At 33.6% G+C, this 14,442-nt stretch overlaps 1 protein-coding gene across 2 annotated transcripts in view; it reads left to right on the top strand.

Annotated features, from left to right (window-relative positions):
* The first annotated feature begins 6,726 nt into the window (after positions 1-6,726).
* Positions 6,727-14,442, top strand: part of LOC105283067 (protein ALP1-like) — a 58,302-nt gene continuing 50,586 nt past the window's right edge. Inside the window, exons 1-2 of one of the 2 annotated variants that reach the window (XR_003406448.1) lie at positions 6,727-9,747; positions 10,120-10,209. The gene's annotated coding sequence lies outside the window, so the exon portion shown is untranslated. Of the gene's footprint in view, positions 9,748-10,119; positions 10,326-14,442 lie in introns of those variants that run through there. The other variant, XM_026969036.1, reaches the window with a different exon arrangement.

Genomic DNA, 14,442 nt, shown 5'->3' with positions numbered 1-14,442 from the left:
CGCTGATTCGCACTTTGCCATACTAATGATTAGATAAAGTGCAGATAAATTTCTTTATTACCTCAAATGCGATCGATAAAGTAATAATAGTAATTTGTTTCTGTATCGTACCCTAGATCTTTCACAGATATAATATATAATGACCATAAGACTATAGCATATCTTTTTTAACTATTAAGTTCTTTTCTTCGGAAATTATTTTAGTAATTTAAGTCAATCGATTAGATGAAAGAGAAGAAAGATATTTTACGATTTTCTTTCTTTTTGCTATATAACTGACTGATTATATTAAAATATACTCGTCCAAATAATGTCATACAAGGTGTGTCCGAAAAGTAATGAGACTAAAAATATACTGGACCTAAGGGTGTTTGTACGGAGATCGTGACGCAAGGTCACAGCTATCACGATCCCATGTAGACGACGAAACTCACCCTAACCTCGTACTAACACTCGTTGAGTCCGTGCACTAGTTTTTGTGGACCCCGGTCATTGACCCTCGTCGTGAGAAAAATGGAGGCTAACATAGAAAAACGTTACGCAATTAAATTTTGTGTTAAACTCGGTAAATCAACGACGGAAACCATGGAAATGTTGAAGAAAGCATACGGCAGTGATTCCATGTCAAAAGCACAAATTTTCCGTTGGCACAAAACGTTCAAAGACGGTCGGGAAAGTGTCGAAGATGAACCCCGTTCAGGACGTCCTTCCACTACAACAACTGAAGAAAATGTGAATGCTATTTTGTCCGTACTGAACTGTGATCGTCGGATGAATGTGAGAATGATCGCAGAAGAGGTGGGAATCGGTAAAACAATCGTTCATGAAATTATAACGGAAAAATTGCACATGCGAAAAATTTGTGCCAAACTCGTTCCCAAAAATTTGGGCGCTGATCAGATGGAACACCGTTTGCTCACAAGCCAGGAAATGTTGGACCGTTTGACGAATGAACCCGATTTCCTCGGAAAAGTGATCACAGGAGATGAAACATGGGCGTTTGAGTATGACCCCGAAACAAAAAGGCAAAGTGCTGAATGGCACACAAGTCAATCACCTCGTCCCAAAAAAACTCGAATGAGCAAATCAAAAATCAAAACGATGCTGATTGTTTTCTTTGATTGTCGTGGAATCATCCACAAGGAATTCGTACCACAGGGCCAAACTGTTAATCAAGCGTTTTATCGGGACGTTTTGGAACGGTTGAGAAAAAGGGTTGTGCGTGTGCGTCGTGAAATCGCACAATCATGGATCCTCCATCACGACAACGCTCCAAGTCACACGTCTTTGCTTGTGAGAGAGTTTCTCAATGGAAAATCAATTACCGTTCTCCCCCACCCACCTTACAGCCCGGACTTGGCCCCGTGCGACTTTTTTCTCTTCCCGAAGTTGAAATCTCACTTGAAGGGAAAACATTTCAGGACCATTGAGAATATTCAGAAAGCCGTGACCGACGCCCTAAACAGCCTGACGGAAAATGACTTCATTCATTGCTACAACGAATGGAAGAATCGTTGGGAGCGGTGTGTGCGCTCCCAAGGGTCATACTTTGAGGGAGATAATATTAATTTGTAATTTTTTTCAATACACGATTTTTAAAAAAAATCAGTCTCATTACTTTCCGGACATACCTCGTATGTCAATGCATAATACTTATTACATTGTAACTTACATTTATAATAATCAGATCGAAACGTATACGATTCGTTGACTTTAATGATAGTTATCTTCATTGTTATTAAACTTTTATGACACAATAAAATAAAAAATAATGATACACAATAGCAATAAAGAACAAAATAATGTTATTTCTATTGTATCTTTATCATTATTATTGTTTTATTCAAAATTGTTGTGCTTTATATACTTTATATATTATGTAATATTATTATATATCTACTGTATTATAATACATAAACATATTCTATAGATCGCTAATGACTTTTTCATATAATTTCTGAAGGAGAATTCTCTAAATTAGAGGTTTAGAATTTAGAAATTTAGATTAATTAGATCATCGCGATCGCAATGCGCGGATTTTCAAGATTTCACCACGGGTGGCGCGCCTAGCAAACGCAAGACTATCACGAGACAATCGCAGATCAATCGCGAACAAGAAAACGTGCAATTTATTCGAATAAAAAAATTGAAGAAATTCTGTTGCACCACGATAACGTGCAGCCACATGTCGCGCAAGCTGTCTCCCAATTTTTAAAGGCTAAGAAAATTAACACATTCCTCATCCTCTGTACAGCCCGAATTTGGCATCATAACTTTTGGTTGTTACTAGAAGTCAAAAAGAAGATTAAAGGACGAAAGTTTAGCGAGAATGTAAAAGAAGTTGTAAAAGTAGGTGGCGCAATGCAAACAACTTTCCAAAGATGAATTTCGTCTTCTAAAAGTAGATAACGCTGGGAAAAGTTGCACTTAATGGGAATTATTTTGAAGAGAAACATGTGAATTTAGATTAAAAATTTTTTGTATTTTTTAGCATTTGTCTCATTACTTTTTGGACCGCCCTCGTATATAATATAAACACTTATATTTCAATTATATTAATTCATTTCCATTATATTCAATTAAATATATATTATAGGTACTTGCAAAATTCGTAAGGTCTCAAATAGATGGCTATAGCAACTTAATAATTAATTTAATAATTTTTTAAGTAGCTAAGTTTATATCGCCAGGCAAAATATAATAATAACAATCCTTCCTTCCAACCAATCTGGCAAAATTTTATTGATGTTACGTACACAACGTTTCGGCCGACGATTCGACCCTTATCAAGTGTATCAACTTTCAATATAAAATCTTAAGTCATTTGCTGTGAACAATTACAAGGAAACTTAAAAGAAATAAACGTACAAAAACAAAAATAAATACATTATGTGACTTACTGACTAAAAATAACTTTTAAGATAACGCACAACAGATGTTCATGACCAACAATACATTCTCACATCACTGAAGCTAGCAAACAAGTGGCAAGCACGAGGTAATGCTATTTGTGTTTTTGAGAAGTGTGTCGTAAACAACAGGTAGATTATCAGTATCTCTTTGTAAATTTATCGAGTTAGTGTGTCTTTTAATAAAGAACATTTCGGCAATCTCTCTTCTCCTAAGATGACTCTCATGGTGCAAAATATTAACATTTTGCCAGTTAAAATCGTGGTTAGTTAAAAGTCTATGTTTACGGACCACAGAGTGATTGCTGTCATGCTTTTTAATATCTGACATATGTTCCCTTATACGCGTGTTTAAATGTCGTTTGGTCTGTCCAATATAACAGGCGTCACAGTGCAAACAATTAATTTTATATACAATTCCAGTTTTTAGGCCGTTAACGGTCGCATCCTTGCCACGCTTTACAATAATATCAAGTTTATTGGAAACAGTATATACAGTATTCAGCTGATAGTGTCTTAACAATCGTCTGATATTGTCACATAAATCTTTTACATAAGGAATGGTAATAAAATTGTATCTAGTATCAGGGTCAATTCTGCAAGCAACGTCATTATATCCAACATGATTATTTCTGCAAGCAACGTCTTTGTAATGAATCTCTTTAAGTCGTTTCGTAATCTGTTTGTCAATGAAATCTAAAGGATAACAGTTATTTAATAAAATGGAGCGTACCAATTCAATATTAAACATATGAAATCTCTTGTGAGATAAATGTATAGCCCTATCAACTAAACCTGTGATAACATTAATCTTATATTGTAGCGGGTGGTTGGAAAAATAATTAGTGTAATGGCCCGAAAACGTAGGTTTACGATACCAGTTGGTTATCAATTTACCATTCTCTCTGATTACCGTGGTGTCTAAGAAATTAATAGAGTTGTTGTGCTCTATCTCAAATGTGAAGTTTAATCTATGGTGATAATCATTGAAAATCCTAAGTACATCGTCAATTTTACTGTTAGAAAGTATGGTGAAAATATCATCGACATATCTGTAGAAAACCTTAATATCAAAATTAAGCGCCTCAATACAATATGTCTCAAGATCATCCATAACTATGTCGGCTAAGATGACAAAGGGGAGCCCATAGGACATCCAAAAGTCTGTTCAAAGAATTGTCCGTTAAAAGTAAAACTGGTTGAGCTCAAAATTAGGTCTATGGCATATAAAAACTGTTGCAAATGAAATTTAGTATTAACACTAATCACATTCCATCTTTTTTCAATACCCTTCTTAACGAGATCCTTAAGAATATTTGTAAAAAGAGCAGTGACATCCAACGATATCAATGACTCAGAAGGCTCAATCTCTATATTTTGGATTTTCTTGACAAATGTCCAACTATCCAATATGTAAGAAGCTAGCTTCGGAATGGACTCAGATAGAATTTTATGAAAAAAGTACGATATATTGTACAATGGACTCCTAATAGTCGAGACAATGATACGTAACGGGTAACCAGCTTTATGAATCTTATGGCGAATTCGGTTGATGTACACTCGCTCCGTGCCAGTGGCAACTTTTTGTTACTAGGTGCACGTTCTCGAAATGCATATAGTTTTGAGTGCGACTATTTGCGCTGACCTATGACCTAGGAGCAATTACTTGACTGACCCAACATAGAAGTAGCACTAAATTAGGCTAGAGCAATCTAATCGAATACATTTGTATTAGCACACGTTTTCAGTGCACTACCAACCGAACACTAAATACCGAAAGGAGGCACTGTCGTATAACAGCGTCAATAATATTTCATATCCACGCTGTGATTTCGTATCACGCACATTTATTGTGTATCAGTACAGCAACTGTCTTTTTCTCGGTCGGCTGAGATCGTATACTTCGGGGTAATTATAGCGCTTAGGGGCCTTCGCCCTGTATCACCTGCGGACTGGTGTGCGACAACGCCTGGAGCCTTGACTCTGGGTCGCGACTTATTCGGACACGTACTCTCGATATATACACCTTAAAGGTTCAAGATGAACTGAACTGTTCCTTGGAAATCTGTTTATTGACGATTCCTTGGTGATGCTAACAACCGTTCGAGACTGACGGATTCGAGTGTATCTTTTGTTCTATAAATAATGAGAGAATACGAGAGAGTGACCGATCGAATGGGCAATGGAGATTGAAATTTATACGTGTGTGTACGTGAGCGTGTATGTGTCCGAATAGACCAGTCAAGCTGTCATGCATGACGAAAATCGCTTTATGTATGCACGCATCTACGCGACAAGCACACTCAGTGCGCACTAGTGCATCCAATCGAATTTGCCATTAGGTAAACCATAGCATCTAGGTAAATTACCATTAGTAATATGTAAATGTTTGTACGTGCGTTCATCAATAAGTCCAAGGTTAAGCCAGGATTTAATAAGTACATTGATACTGTTGGTTAACCGTTTAAGTGGATCCTTGTCAAGTAATTTGTAAGTATCTTCGTCATTTAGTATGTCTGTCATTTGACTCATGTAAGCAGATTTATCCATAATAACTGTAACAGCATCTTTATCAGCCTTCGTCACCATCACATCATCGTTCTCTTTTATGAATCTTTTACGAAAGTTTTAGAAATATAATTATCTGTGTAACAAATATGATATCCATAATTTAAAACTTTTTGTAATAAATTAACAATAGAGCTCCGAGTTGAGTCAATCATATCATTCGATAATTTGAGGCATCTCCATTCAAAATTCTTGATTACATTTAAAACTACGTTCACACGGTCATGTTTGTTAAAACTACCAACTGGTAACGCAAATCCATCACCTAAGCTAAGAAAGTTTAGTATTTCGTCAGGAATACTCTTATTACTAATGTTAACAATCCAGTTGCTTCTGTCATTATTTAAGAAAATTCTACATGGGTTCTGTTTTTAAAACGTACGTCGAATTTCTTTATTAACTTTAACTTTGTATTCCTGTTATGCTTCAAAATTCTGTTGTGATTCAATCTAAAAAACGACCTCACCAAATCCACAGGTAAACACAATAATGGTTCCATTTCAATGTCTCTAATCTTCCTACGTAAAAATGTCAAGTTCTGATTAACGTCTTTAATCTCTAAATTCAATAATGTGCGTTTATATCGTTGTTTAAAAATCTCAAATTTATAGTTCGCATGCCTTAATAAGTTTTTCCTTTAAGTTATTTTTTAGTTTTTAAATGTTGGCCATACTTGATCAAAATTGATAGTTGACAATTCATAGCTCCAAACAAAATGTCACATTTAACGCGATTAAAGATGGAACTAAATAAAGTTCATCTTCGTCATTGCATGCTTTATCACTTTAATCGAAGCAAAATTACTGCAACATCTAAAAGATTTAGATCTAAAAGATCTGATTTGTAAGAATCGTAGAGAGAATATTGCATCTGCTTCCTATCTGTAAGAAGTGGTTTAAAAAAGGTTTATTAGGTTAGATCATTACGATGTCATCGATAAACTACGTTCTGGTCCAAAGATGGAGAATAACGAATTGGAAACATTACTCAACAAAAACTTCCAAACATTAAACTAATTTGGATAAACCTTAAGAAAAGGGGAAGCATATCTCCTATGACCTTGACCTTGGCATATGTTGTTAAGGTCACCCTCCTGAGTGACCTTCAAAAGGTTTTAGCCGGCGCTCATTGTTTGTTAAAAAGTTATTAACAAAAAGGTTTATGAATAGAGCATAATTTTACGATACCATATACGTTTACGAAAGAATATATTTGATGGAATTTTAGCTTTAAATCAGAAATAAGCGATGCCCCACCCCCCGCCCTCCCGCGAAGCGAGCTGAAAAACGAACTTATATGTCCGGGGCGCCAGTTTCGGAAAATATAACCTAACCTAACCTAAACCTATTTCTGATTTAAAGCTAAAATATACTCTGTCGTCCCAGATAACATAATATTCTATGAATATTCTATATAGCTTCGAATATACTTCTTTGAGAATATTCTCAAAGAAATCATCCATACACATTTGTAGAATATCCTTGTTTATAAAGAATAGTCTATAAATCTGCCCACAACATTTCAAATATCAGCAATACGAATATATCCTTTACATATTCTATAAATGTTCACAGAATATTTAAATGTATTGAAAATGTAGATGGCGTTCAGAAAGCACAGGAAATACCAACTCATAACCTAATCTCTTTTTCGTTTCACTTTCACGTGGAACACTGGCGAATTACCATACAAATTGGCGGCAATTAAATTATTTTACGTGTTCGTATATAGTATTCATTTTGCAAGTGTTCAAGTACTATTAATCCAAAGGTAAGTTTAGATTAAAATTAATAAGAAAATTTCTTAGTAAAACTAATAAATATTATCATTTTCTCACATTATATGTCGGCTTAATGATAAATTTTCTAACCTTGTCTGCACTCATTTGGTTTTTTAGGTTTAGTCGAGTCGAAATACATTTTATTACGAGCAATACATTATATTACGGAGTCTGTATTTTAAAGTAAAGAGAATAATGAAACGTAGTAAAGCAACTTTTTATAGAAATGTCAAACGAGGAACCACAACATGTTTAACATTATCGCAGGAAAATTGTGATAATTCTAAAGATGACTGTATAACTAATAACGATTTAATAACAAAAAATATAGATTTCCAATGTAGTACTACCTATAATAAAACAGACAATTTTAATTGTAAAGATAGCTTTAATATTTTACATGACTTATATAGCCAATCCTCTGATAACTCTGATAATATTATTGAAAGTGATATTCCAATATCACAGCAGAATATAGAACATCAAAATGTACATCAAAATAATAATTTTATTAATGGACTACGATCATGGACAATATCTTACAATATTTCACATAACGCTTTACGAAGTTTATTAAGTTTATTAAAATCAGAAACAAATATTTCTTTGCCTCAAGACCCCAGAACTTTACTTTGTACTCCTCAACATATAGTCTACAAATCTGTAGATTCTTGCAAGTATGTACATATGGGAATTCAATTCGCTGTTGAAAATTTACTTAATTTGTTAGAGAAACGACCAAAGGAAATAAATTTATTTATTAATATTGATGGTTTGCCTCTCAGCAAAAGTTCCAATAGTCAGATATATCCGATATTATGCTCAATATCTGAATATCCTTGATATGTATCTGTTATAGGAATATATCACGGTTATAAAAAACCGAATAATGTCAATATGTTTTTACAAGACTTTACAGAAGAAGCTATAAAGTTATCAAAAGATGGTTTTACTTATAATAATCGTACTATACCATTTGCAATTAAAGCATTTATTTGTGATGCCCCAGCAAAAGCACTCATTACTTTTTGCAAAAGCCACACTGGATTTTTTGCATGTACTAAGTGCATGCAAAAAGGAAAATATATAAAAGCCAGAGTGTGTTATCCTAAAATAGATTATTGTGAGAGAACGGATGAAAATTTCCGTAATAGAATGCAACCTGAACATCATACAGGAGCATCAATTTTAGAAATAATACCTTCCATTAACATGGTAAAAAGTTTTCCTCTAGACTACATGCATTTGATATGTCTTGGTGTAGTAAAAAAATTAATAAATATATGGCTTTCTAGACCTATTTCACATAGATTATCAAAAACAAACGTACAACATATTTCAAGTTATCTCATTGAAATAAGATCTTGCATTCCATCGGATTTTGTACGAAAGACTCGATCTTTAGATGATGTTGCACGCTGGAAAGCAACTGAATGCAGATTATTTTTATTATACTGTGGTCCAATTGTTTTAAAAAATATCTTATCATCTGAAAAATATTTACATTTTATTTCTTTACACATTGCTATTAGAATTTTAATTAATGCTAATTTGTATACAAAGTATTTAGAATACGCACACTCATTATTAAAATATTTTGTAAAGCAATTTAAAGTCATTTATGGAACAGAATACATTTCACACAATGTACATGAATTAATTCATGTTGTTGATAACTGTAGAGTTTTTGGACCTTTAGATCTTTACAGTGCGTTTCCTTTTGAAAATTATATGCAATATTTAAAACGATTAATCCGAACATCTCATGATCCATTAGCGCAACTTGTTAATCGTATTCATGAATCTCAAAATATACTAATAACTAAACCATCAAAAGAAATAAAATTGCAAATGGTACAAGAACATCATGTAGGACCTTTACCTACGGAACATTTTTCTGCTCAATTTAAAAAGTTGATTATTAATAATATATCTTTCAGTACACATTTTGGAGATAATTGCTGTTATTTAAAAGATAAGAGTATTGTATTAATAGAAAATTTTGCTATAAAAGATAATAAGTACTACTTCATTGGAAAAAAATTTATCAATGTAACAAGTTTTATTTCTGAACCTTTTCAATCTTCAATGTTAGATATATTTTTAGTACATGTGCTCGGAGAATTATCAATGTCATTAATAGAAGATATTGCAAACAAAATGATAATTTTGCCACATACTAATAATACTTATGTTGTGCTTCCTCTTCTTCATACATTGTGTTAACAATGAGAATATAGATTATAAAATATACAGAAAGAATATAAAATAGTCAAACAATACTTTGCCCAATGGAGTGGACCGTAGTACATTTTATAGAAGAAGATTTAGTCGAAGCTGTACCAGTAGCATGGCTGCTGGATGATTTGTGTCATTGGCCACCATACAGGGGCAAAAAATTAATTCACGCTGTCGCTGTATGTGAGAAACCAGTATTTGGTTCATGGCCATTATTTAAAATTCGAAAATTGGGAAATGAATGTACTTATGGTAAGTGATATTTGATATAAAAATTTAATCAATATATTTAGATTATGCCGCCAGAGCAAAATTAATAAGACTTCTTCTTCCAACGACCAAAACTGGCTATCTTTATTCAAAAATTAAGCACACAACGTTTCGACCACCATTCGTGGTCCTTATCAAGTGTGTTACAAATTATATGTCATTTTCTAAAAATATCAAAATTAAATTAATAAAGACACGGAAATAAAAATAAAAATAAGCAATAGATAACACTTACTGGTAGAAAATGACACCGCAAAAATAAAAATTTAATTTGTCATAAAATGTTTAGTTTTTTGTTTTATTTCTCTTTCTTTTATAATAAGTTTTCACATATAGTTGTATCTTTTATTATAGATACTTAATAAAAGCAAGAGAAAAGGCAAGTATAGCAGAAGACACATCAGATTTGACATCAGATATTGAAGCAAAAAGAATTCGGAAAAAGAAAAAATATCTTTATGATACAAACGAATCACAAGAGGCGTTAATTAATGAAAGCCCATCGGATGATGAAGTACATTCAGCAAATGTTCCTGTTCTACCTGATTCTGACAACAAAAGTAAGTTTTTTAAATTCATATTAAAGAAAATATTTTGTTTGTATATATGTATGTATGTACACACACACACACACACACACACACACACACACACACACACACACACACACACACACACACACACACACACACACACACAGAGAAAACGAGTTAAAATAAGTAAAGCAATCCTCTAACTATGATTTTTACTATATCTATACTATATCTAACTATGATCCTTTAACTATGATTTTTGCAATAATTAATTTATTATTTATTGAGAAATTAATTTTAAGAATCTGCAAATAAATATATGCATTACATTGAAAAAATTACAAAATTACAAAACTTTCATTCAATTTAGCTCGAGCAGATTTCTATCTGCTCACGAAAGATGATCCATTCTACGTATTTTACAAATGAAATAAAAAATAAATCTGTTTTAGAAAAAGATGTTAATAAACGCATGACTCCGCAATTACCTACATGTGAAATAACAAACAAAGGAAAGAATGTTTCTAATCTCGATAAAAAAATATATAAAAAAACAAATACATCTTTTATTAGTATAAATAATGCACAAGATGTTTCATCTACTGAAACTTCATCGGACAATGAAGTTGGATATTCTGCACAGTTTCCTATTGTACCTGATGATCATACAGGTGTGCTTTTATTAAGATGGCCTTCAAAGGGTCTTTGTTTTCATTGAAATAAGTTTACGTCACTATTTATTTTCATCGATGTATCCGTTTGAAGAACAAGTTGATCCTCATTTATGAGGAATGTCAAAATCAAAACATTCCGACAAAACATACTAATAAAGCGTCATTTCGTACATCTTTTAAACGTAAATTTTATTTAATATAAAAATGTATTTTTTATCGTTTTCATTTACATTTAATCTTGTTCAATAATTTTGTGTTATGAGTTCCGTACTTGTTTTAAGCTCCTCTATAAAATTATGGAAAAAAAACATACCGAACCTATTAAAAAAAATGAAGGTGACCTTGATATCTTAGAAGCGCCTCCACCAGGACAAAAATTATTATCGCCGTATGTTAACCCCCTTCGTACCGTATAATTTTGATTACATAAATTTTCCTCTGGACCTTATAAATTCGAAGATATTTAAGGTGGTAATAGTTATTGCCCCACCCTGTATATACAGGATGTCCCAGAATTCGCGGATACGGAATGCACAGTATGATTGTCTGTACCAATAGAAACAAGTTTTTCCTCTGGCAAAATTACGTCTGAACACTACTTTTTAAACAATAGCAATTTTAAGCTAAGCAATGAGCGCTCTGGGTTACGCGTGAATCAGGAGCGGCACGCGTACGGTGTTCATGGCGCATGAGAGCGTCTACGCTATTTTACTATTTCACGAAAGATTTTGTAAGAACAATGTATGAAATCTAAATATCGCTATTTTGATTATAACTTACGTAATAAGAGAACATTTTTTAATCAATATCATTGAAGTAAAGACTGAAAGTAAAATAAATAAATTAGATAATATTTTAGTGAATAATTTTGTGAATAATTGTTCTAACGTTTTAAAAATGTTTGTGGCCCTGAAAAGGGCCGATTACATATTTTAGAGCATATGCTCGAAATGCAGGCCTTCCATTTGTATACACATATTTGCTCTGCGGATAAGATTTTGTGTATACAAATGGAAGGCCTGCATTTCGAGCATATGCTCTAAAATATGTAATCGGCCCTTTTCAGGGCCACAAACATTTTTAAAACGTTAGAACAATTATTCACAAAATTATTCACTAAAATATTATCTAATTTATTTATTTTACTTTCAGTCTTTACTTCAATGATATTGATTAAAAAATGTTCTCTTATTACGTAAGTTATAATCAAAATAGCGATATTTAGATTTCATACATTGTTCTTACAAAATCTTTCGTGAAATAGTAAAATAGCGTAGACGCTCTCATGCGCCATGAACACCGTACGCGTGCCGCTCCTGATTCACGCGTAACCCAGAGCGCTCATTGCTTAGCTTAAAATTGCTATTGTTTAAAAAGTAGTGTTCAGACGTAATTTTGCCAGAGGAAAAACTTGTTTCTATTGGTACAGACAATCATACTGTGCATTCCGTATCCGCGAATTCTGGGACACCCTGTATATTAGGTGTTCCGGTTAGTTTTGAGGGATTAATATAGATGGGTATAGCTACAAATCTATTAGCGATATTTTGAAGTTGGTACGTCATTGTACAACTTGAACATAGCTACAAATAATGTGACACATGGCATCGCATTCGTGTAACATAACCACACTTTTTGTGCGATCGAAAATGGAGCGTAGTAAAGAGCATTTTCGTCATTTACTGCTTTATTGCTTCGATTCGAAGAAAACGGCTGCCGAAGCTCACCGATTTATCTCAGAAACATATTCTGAGTCTGCTCCATCGATTAAAACATGCGAGTACTGGTATCGGCGATTTCGGCGTGATGATTTTGATTTGAAAGACAAAGAACGTTCCGGTCAACCAAAAAAATTCGAAGATGCTGAACTGCAGGCATTACTGGATGAAAACTCAGCTCAAACGCTTCAAGAACTAGCTGAAGCATTAAATGTTGGCAAATCAAACGTTTCAGATCGTTTACACGCAATGGGGAAGATTCAAAAAGAAGGCAAATGGGTTCCACATGAATTATCGGAATTGGCAATTCAAAATCGACTAACCATTTGCACTTCATTGCTTTCTCGGCACAAAAAGAAGCAGTTTTTATATCAAATTATAACTGGAGACGAAAACTGGATCTACTATGATAATCCTAAGTGTAGAAAGTCATGGATAAGTCCAGGCCAATCATCGACATCAACTCCGAAACGCAACATCCACGGAAGTATGGTGTTATTGTGCATTTGTATATGTGGTGGGACATGAAAGGTGTTGTGTATTATGAATTATTAAAACCGAATCAAACCGTCACTGCTGAGCTTATCAGCAACAATTAAACGATCTGAATCGTGCTTTGAGCCAGAAACGTCCACTAATAGCGCAACGAAAACGCAAAGTGATTTTGTTGCACGATAATGCTCGACCATATGTGGCAAAAACTGTTAAGGATACATTATCGGCACTTAATTGGGAAGTCCTACCACACGCCGCGTATTCACCAGACTGTGCTCCTTCCGATTATCATTTATTCCGATCCATGCAGCACGGCCTTGCTGACCAGCACTTCACATCATATTAAGAAATTAAAAAATGGCTTGATAAGTGGATTGCCTCGAAGGACGAACATTTCTTTTATCGCGGAATTCACTTGTTGTCCTAAAAGTGGGAAAAAGTTATAACTAACAATGGAAAATATTTTAAATAAAATATAACTTAACGTCTTTTTACAATAAACGTGTTTGTTTTTGCAAAAAATCCCTCAAAATTAACCGGAACACCTAATATATCTTATATACAGGATGAGCCATTTTAAACAGTCCAGTTGAATATGTCGAAAACCGAGTCCGATAGAACAAAATGTTTTAGATGAAATTTGTAGGATTCCGAGGGGGTCAAAAGGTGGAGACCTTGTGATTTTACCAAGGTCAGTTTTCGAGGACATATGAAGATCAACTTTGGTTTTTTAAATGGAAACTAGTATTTTTTATTGCATATTTGAAAAGATTATCGAATTTTGCATAAGAAATATTTATGACTTGTTTGAGCTATGTCTAACAGTTTAGCAGTTATTCAGGCATGATGAATTTTTCTATTAAATTCTACCACAAATAACGCGGGCGCGGATGTTTGTGTTTGTCCATTCTTAGCGATACCCAGAGTCAACGACGAGGACGTGATGGATATCTGATCCCATTAGGGTGCTTGATTACCGTGAGTCCTCTTGCCTCTCACGATTAGATATGGAACTAACTGTTCAATAGATGTTCAAAAACATCTCCTTCTCTTCTCGCACATAGATTAACTCGCATTTTAAAACATCAATAGTGCGCAATAAGACTTCACGTGAAATGTTATAGCAAACAGTACGTATTCTGTTTTTCATGTCATCTTTCGTGGTTGCTGGTCGAGCATAAACGCAATTTTTAATGAAGCTCCATAAAAAAATCAGGAGACATTAAATCTGGCGATCGTGGTGGCCATAATATCGGT

This window comes from Ooceraea biroi, chromosome 4, assembly GCF_003672135.1.
Source record: "Ooceraea biroi isolate clonal line C1 chromosome 4, Obir_v5.4, whole genome shotgun sequence".
Lineage (NCBI taxonomy): Eukaryota > Metazoa > Arthropoda > Insecta > Hymenoptera > Formicidae > Ooceraea > Ooceraea biroi.
The sequence above is the reverse complement of the archived record's forward strand: the minus strand, read 5'-3'. Positions and strand labels throughout refer to the sequence as shown.